Genomic DNA, 7,989 nt, shown 5'->3' with positions numbered 1-7,989 from the left:
CTATCCCAACTAGGCTGTATAGCTATAGCAGAGATGGCCCTTTGCTCTCTACAAACAAAAAACTGTACGGGTCCAGCAATAAGATTTTACCAGTGGTAGGGCACTTGGTGATTAAACTGGAGAGTAAAGACAAAAGTGCCATCCAGCCTGTCTTCGTCATTGACTTTCTAGCCAGACCGTTGCTGGGGCTGCCAGCAATTGAAGCATTGCAACTCATTGAGAGAGTGAGCGAACTGGAGGACCCAGGTGAGGTTTTCAAAATGAAATTCCCAAAAGTGTTTTCTGGTCTAGGAAGGGTAGAAGGTGACTACAAAATCCGCCTGAAAGAGGATGCTGTCCCCTATGCCCTTACCACCCCCCGTCGGGTGCCTATCCATTTATTGGCCAGAGTAAAGGAAGAGTTGGGGAGGATGGAAGACATTGGGGCGGTGTCTAAAATAGAGAGTCCCACAGACTGGTGTGCAGGGATGGTGGTGGTCCCAAAAGCCAATGGGGAAATAAGGACGTGTGGACATAACTAAATTGAATGAGGCACTCTGCAGAGAGAGACACATCTTACCATCAGTGTAACAGTCACTGGCTCAGTTGGATGGCTCACAAGTCTTCATAAAGCTGGATGCCCGCTCAGGTTTCTGGCAGATACCGCTGTCATCAGAGAGTAGGGCACTCACAACGTTTATAACACCGTTTGGCCATTACTGTTTTAATGTTTTGCCATTTGGAATCGCTTCCGGTCCTGAGCATTTCCAAAGACGCATGTCCCAGTTGTTGGATGGGCTGAGGGGCGTCATAGTCCACGCGAACGGTGTGCTCGTGTGCAGAAGGGACAGAGCAGAACATGATGTAAGGCTCACAGCAGTTCTGACCCGACTCCAGGAGACTGGCCTGACACCCAATGAAAAATGCACTTTTGCACAATCAGAGGTCTTGTTCTTGGGACACAAAATCAGTGCAGCTGGAATAGAGCCGGACCCAGAGAAGATCAGCGCCATCAAAGATATGCCCAGACCCCAGAATGTGGCTGAAGTCAGGACCTTCTTAGGCATGGCCACGTATGTGGGTAAGTTCCTCCCACAGTTCTCAGATACAACCAAACCTCTGAGAGACTTACTAGCCAAAGAGAATGACTGGTCATGGGTTCACATGCAACAGGTAGCGTTTGACAAAATCAAAGGAGATCTGGCCTCACAGAGAGTGCTGGCCCAGTACTGTCCCCACGCTAAGACAAAAGTATCAGCAGATGCATCATCCTTTGGGCTAGGGGCGGTCCTCACACAGATGCAGGATAACATGGAGTGGCGACAATAGCATACATCTCCCGAAGCTTATCCGACACAGAGCAAAGATATGCTCAAGTGGAGAAGGAGGCGTTGGCTATCACATGGGCATGTGAAAGGCTCAGCCAATACCTTATTAGCCTGCAGTTTACAGCAGAGACTGACCACAAACCACTGTTGGCTCTGTTAGGGACAAAAGCACTGGACGACTTGCCTCCCAGAGTTCTGCGCTTCCGCCTCAGATTACTGAGGTTCACCTACAAGATGGTGTATGTGCCAGGGAAGGCACTGATCACAGCAGATGCACTCTCCAGGGCCCCAATTAAACGTCCATTATCAGAGGAGGAGCAATGTCTAGAGGGTGAGGTACAGGTGTCCATTAATGCAATAAGGGACAGTCTACCTGCATCTCAGACCAAACTGCAGCAGATTGCAGAGGAGCAACAACGAGACCACATCTGCCAACAGATAGTGCAGCAGTGCAAAAAGGGATGGCCCAGGCAGGAGGAACTGCCTCAACTGCTGAAGCCCTATTGGGTGCACCAAAGTGACTTCCACTGTAATGGAGACCTTCTCATGAAAGGACAACGGATAGTTATCCCAGAGACTCTACAACCAGAAATGCTAGACAGAGTGCATGATGGACACATGGGGATAACCAAATGCAGACTGAGGGCTCAACAGTCAGTGTGGTGGCTTGGTCTGAGTACTCAGATTGCCAAGCTAGTGACCCAGTGTGAGGTCTGTACAAAATGTCAACCTTGTCATCCGGAGCCAATGATGGCAACAGAGCTGCCAAAACGGCCATGGCAAAAGGTAGGGGCGGATATGTTCTATTGGAAAAATGACACTTATCTGCTAGTGGTAGATTACTACTCAAGATACATTGAAATAGCAAAGACACCCATAACCACATCAGCTGGTGTTATCAATGGATTAAAGTCTATTTTTTCCAGGCAAGGGGTCGCTGAGGTCCTGGTTACAGATAGCGCTCCCCAGTTCTCTGCAAGCTCCTTTTCTGCTTTTGCCGCAGAATATGACTTCATACATGTGACCAGTAGCCCCTACCATGCACAGAGTAATGGTGAGGCAGAGAGAGCTGTGAAAACAGTCAAGGGACTGCTGAAAAAGAACAAGGATCCATACAGGGCTCTGTTAGCTTACAGAGTTACACCACTGCATCATGGGCCGGCGCCTGCCGAGCTCCTGATGGGCAGGAGCCTGCCTTCCCCATTGCCTGTCTCGCCGGCTCAGCTTAAACCCCGATGGCCTACCTGGAAGGCCTTTGCTGAAAGGGACAAACGTCTGAAACAAACGCAAACTGGAGACTTTAATCGGAGACACCGTGCTAAGGAGTGGATTACAAACTCAAAGACACCAGCAATAGTGCTGAGGAAAGCGGATGCCCCACGCTCCTATGTGGTGGACACAGGCTCAGAAGAGGTACGAAGGAACAAAACACACCTCAGAGCTCTTCCAGATCTACCAGCCACACAGACTGAGGCCACAGAAAATGCACAAAAAGAGGGTGAAGGAGAGAGAATGCTCACAGAGCCAGAAGCGCGCCCAAAAAGGGATTTGAAGCCACCAGAGTGGCCACCAGAGTGGCTGATGTTACGTGAAGAGAAAACATACTGTTGGGGACCATACCCAGCAAATAATACTGGTTTCCAAATTGCATTTCAGTTATGCTTCAGTGGTTATTCATGTTGAGTTCTTGTTCATGGGAGAGGGGAAGATGTAGTAGGATGTCCCTTGGGGGTATCCGTACCTATGTAGGACATGCGAGGGTTAGGTTAATAAACATTCTGGAGCTAGAACCTCGTTGTCGCGCGTCCTTATTTTAGATTATACTTCAGGGAGCAGGTCTCGAACCCTTGACCATCTGGCCATAAGTCCAGCGCGCTATCGACTGTGCCCCAAAAGCATGCTTGAGATATCTGTGCTTATAAACCCAGGGTTGTTACACAATGTTTACAAAAACCCTGCCATTGTTCTGCTGAGCGAGAGAGAGCTGATGGGTAAATTATGTGTTAGTTGTTGCTCAGAGTTTTTTTGTTAAGTATTGTGTAGCCGCTACTTCTGAGGTATGCGTGTGCCAATAGGATGCAGTGGTTTTGATTCTTGAAATTGATTACTTACAGTTTGTATTATTCTTTTCCATTTGTTCCCAGGGGGGAAGGGGAAGGCACCTAGGGAGTGCATAGGCAAGAGGCCTGCAGGCATACATAACTCGTAGTAGTTTGCTGTCTATGCACACTAGGCAGGTAAGGTAGGAGAGGGTAGGTTAGGTAAGTAGTGGGTAGGCAGGTAAGGTAGGAGAGGGTAGGTTAGGTAAGTAGTGGGTAGGCAGGTAAGGTAGGAGAGGGTAGGTTAGGTAAGTAGTGGGTAGGCAGGTAAGGTAGGAGAGGGTAGGTTAGGTAAGTAGTGGGTAGGCAGGTAAGGTAGGAGAGGGTAGGTTAGGTAAGTAGTGGGTAGGCAGGTAAGGTAGGAGAGGGTAGGTTATGTAAGTAATGGGTAGGCAGGTAAGGTAGGAGAGGGGGCTTTGACATTTACTTTCTTTGCTTTGCTTCCGTCCAGGCCCTTTTCCCCAAATTTACCGTGTGAAGGAATACATTCTCTGCCTTTGTCATCCTTACTCGCACCTACAGTCCCATACCTCTTTCACTCCACAGGGAGTTGAGTTGTAGCAGGGTGTTCCGTTCCCTCTTCCTAGAGGTGTACGTAACAGTGTCTGTATAGAGCAAATGTATATAATGTTATTTGTTATAACTGCAGACACTCAAGGTCTTTTTCATAACCTTTATGGTGTTATTTTCTGTCCATGTACTAATGAACATTCCTCCTCTAGTTCTGTGTAACTTGTATGCTAATATAGCTTTGAAGAATTGGCAATCGTACTGTTGGTCCATTTTGAGACACTGTAGCCAGTCTCACACGTCCTCAAAATAGTCACAATTAGTCTAAGATAACTCAAGAAATCAGTCATTAATTTTTACGTTTTTGCAGAGGCGATATTAGTCGCTCAATTTTACAGCTAAGATGTTTGGTGCTGTATTTCTCAATGAAAAAAATGTGTATGAAAACGAGTCGTCTCTCGTTGAATGACGACAGACTTTATTGGAGAATCCCTATTGTTGACCAATCACCAACAAAGGGGCATAGATTTCGGCTCCTGAACTTTGGCTGGCCTTGAGAAAAAAAATGTTTGCACGAACAGCTGACAAAACCCTTAACGAAGTCCAAAACTAACAAAAACATCACAAAATGTCATAATATATGCACAAACTCTTCCGAACTGTTTCGGCTGGGAAGCATATGGACTATAGGTCAACCGATTAATTGGAATGGCAGATTAATTAGGGCCGATTTCAAGTTTTCATAGCAATCGGTAATGGGCATTTTTGGACACCGATTATGGCCGATTACATTGCACTCCACGAGGACACTGCATGGTAGGCTGACTACCTGTTACGCGAGTGCAGCAAGGAGCCATGGTAAGTTATTAGCTATCATTAAACTGATCTTATAAAAAACAATCAATCTTAACATAATCACTAGTTAACTACACATAGTTGACATTACTAGCTTATCCAGCTTGTCCTGCGTTGCATATAATTGATACAGTGCCTGTTAATTTATCATCGAATCATAGCCTTTTCGCCAAATGGGTGATGATTTAACAAGCGCATTTGCGAAAAAAGCACTGTCGTTGCACCAATGTGTACCATAAACATCAATGCCTTTTTTTAAATCAATACACAAGTATATATTTTTTAAACCTGCATGTTTAGTTAATATTGCCTGCTGACATGAATTTCTTTTAACTAGGGAAATTGTGTCACAGAGTCAGTATATGCAGCAGTTTGGGCTGCCTGGCTCATGGCGAACTGTGGAATTCCATTTCTTCCTAACAAAGACAATCATTAATTTGCCAGAATTTTACATAATTATGACATAACATTGACGGTTGTGAAATGTAACAGCAATATTTAGACTTAGGGATGCCACCAGTTAGATAAAATACGGAACGGTTCCGTATTTCACTGAAAGAATAAACATTTTGTTTTCGAAATGATAATTTCCGGATTTGACCATATTAATGACCTAAGGCTCGTATTCATGTGTGTTATTATATTATAATTAAGTCTATGATTTGATATGTGATAGAGCAGTCTGACTGAGCGGTGGTAGGCAGCAGCAGGCTCGTAAGCATTCATTCAAACAGCACTTTCCTGCATTTGCCAGCAGCTCTTTGCTGTGCTTCAAGCATTGTGCTGTTTATGACTTCAAGCCTATCAACACCCGAGATTAGGCTGGCAATACTATAGTGCCTATAAGAACATCCAATAGTCAAAGGTATATGAAATACAAATGGTATAGAGAGAAATAGACCTATAATTCCTATAATAACTACAACCTAAAAGTTCTTACCTGGGAATATTGAAGACTCATGTTAAAAGGAACCACCAGCTTTCATATGTTCTCATGTTCTGAGCAAGGAACTTAAACGTTAGCTTTTTTACATGGAAAATATTGCACTTTTACTTTCTTCTCCAACACTTTGTTTTTGCATTGTTTAAACCAAATTGAACATGTTTCATTGTTTATTTGAGACTAAATTGATTTTATTGATGTATTATATTAAGTTAAAGTAAACGTGGTCATTCAGTGTTGTTGTAATTGTAATTATTACAAATATATAAAAATCGTCCGATTAATCGGTAGTGGCTTTTTTTGGGGGTCCTCCAATAATCGGTATCGGCATTGAAAAATCATAATCGGTCGACCTCTAACATGGACGCCTTTTTGGCCTCTTGCTTAAAGCCTTAGGCCTGTTCATTCTATAGCTATACTCTACTATTCTTATGGCAGTTATTATTTTGCATTATTGTAATGTTGTTTTATTGTTATATCAAGATATTTTGTTGTAATTACTAATCATTTCTCTTTATTCTGTACTTTCAGAACCCATACACTTATGGTGTTCAACATAATTTGCCATTAAACATCATAAGTTTTGTACGACAAGCAACATACAGTGAATGCACACTCCTTTAAAGTATGACAGCAATCCAAGCATGGATTGCCGTCATACCTTGTCCATAGACTGCTTACAGGGTAAGGAAACCAATGTAATTTTGTAATTTGGGTGAACTATCCCTTTATTAATAATTATAAAGAATTATGCAAACTCCCACAACAGTTGTTTAGATTTTCTAAATGTCAGACTGTTCTGATAAAATGTCACTAGAGTCAGACTGGGAAGGCAGGAGAACCATGTTTACACTGGAAAGCAGTAGAGGTGGCACAGATTTTTCTGGACATCCCTCTCTGGGAACGCAGTGGGGAACAGTTGTGAAAAAAGCATTCATTTGTCATACTTGAGTAAAAGTAAAGATACCTTAATAGAAAATGACTTAAATAAAAGTGAAAGTCACCCAGGAAAATTCTACTCGAGTAGAAGTCTAAAAGTATTTGGTTTTATATCAAAAGTAAATGTAATTGCTCAAATATACCTAAGTATCAAAAGTATGTAAGTATGAATCATTTCAAATTCCTTATATTAAGCAAACCAGATGGCACCAACTATTTGAAAAAAAAAAATGTACGGATAGCCAGGGGCACACTCCAACACTGAGACATAATTTACAAAGGCAGTAGGGATGACCAGCAATGTTCTCTTGATAAGTGTGTGAATTGGACCATTTTCCTGTCCTGGTAAGCATTCAAATGTAACTAGTACATGTCAGGGAAATGTGTGTAGTAAAAAGTACATTATTTTCTTCATGAATGTATCCAGGCTGTATCACAACCGGCCGTGAGTCGGCAAGTCAAATCATCTGCTGGCGGTAAGGTGAGTGTAGTCTTGTGCAATCTCTCTTGTTGTTCTCATCTTCTGTGTGTCTTCCCCTGTCTCTGTACCCCAGGCATGATAATGGCTATAGACATTACACAGGAGCGAGGCCTTAGCCACCTGGACTACAAGTACCTAGATGGGGCTCCCGTGTGCCGCTTCCCTCTCTTCAGCTTCCTGCAGCCGCTGCCTCTTGATTATATGTACCTGGTCTATGTGGTGAGGCTCTTTGGTAGGTCAAGTTCTGAGTCAGTGATTGGAACAGCTGCTGTATGTTGTCTCCTTTGTGCAGGTTTATGTGATAGTGTTAATATGCTTCCATCTTTTCAATGTGTGCTGAAAAGTGCCTTAGACCGAGTGGCACAGTGGTCTAAGGCACTGCACCTCAGTGTTAGAGGTGTCACTACAGACCCTGGTACGATTCCAGGCTGTATCACAACCGGCCGGGAGTCCCATAGGGCGGAGCAAAATTGGCTCAGCGTCGTCCGGGTTTGGCCGGTGTGGGCCGTCATTGTAAATAAGAATTTGTTCTTAATTTACTTGCCTAGTTAAATAAAGTTTCAATCAAAAAAATAGTAAAAGTAGTCAAATATAAATAGTAACGTACAGATACCCTAAAAACGACTTAAGTACTACTTTAAAGTATTTTCACTGAAGTACTTTACACCACTGTAGGAGAAAATTTGGCAATGCACAATATTTACAGCAAGTGCTGTTCAACTGCATTTATGCCCACATGCTTTAGCTAGTGCAGTGCCAATGTCTGGCGTTCACTATGAATGAAGTAACGCTTCCTATATTTTCAATTCATTTTCCACGATTGGTGAGTAAACGTTTGCGCAAAATAAAAAAAGT

Source organism: Oncorhynchus mykiss, chromosome 29 (assembly GCF_057628025.1).
Source record: "Oncorhynchus mykiss isolate SJ-2025 chromosome 29, ASM5762802v1, whole genome shotgun sequence".
NCBI classification, from domain to species: Eukaryota; Metazoa; Chordata; class Actinopteri; order Salmoniformes; family Salmonidae; genus Oncorhynchus; species Oncorhynchus mykiss.
This window is presented reverse-complemented; position numbering follows the sequence as displayed.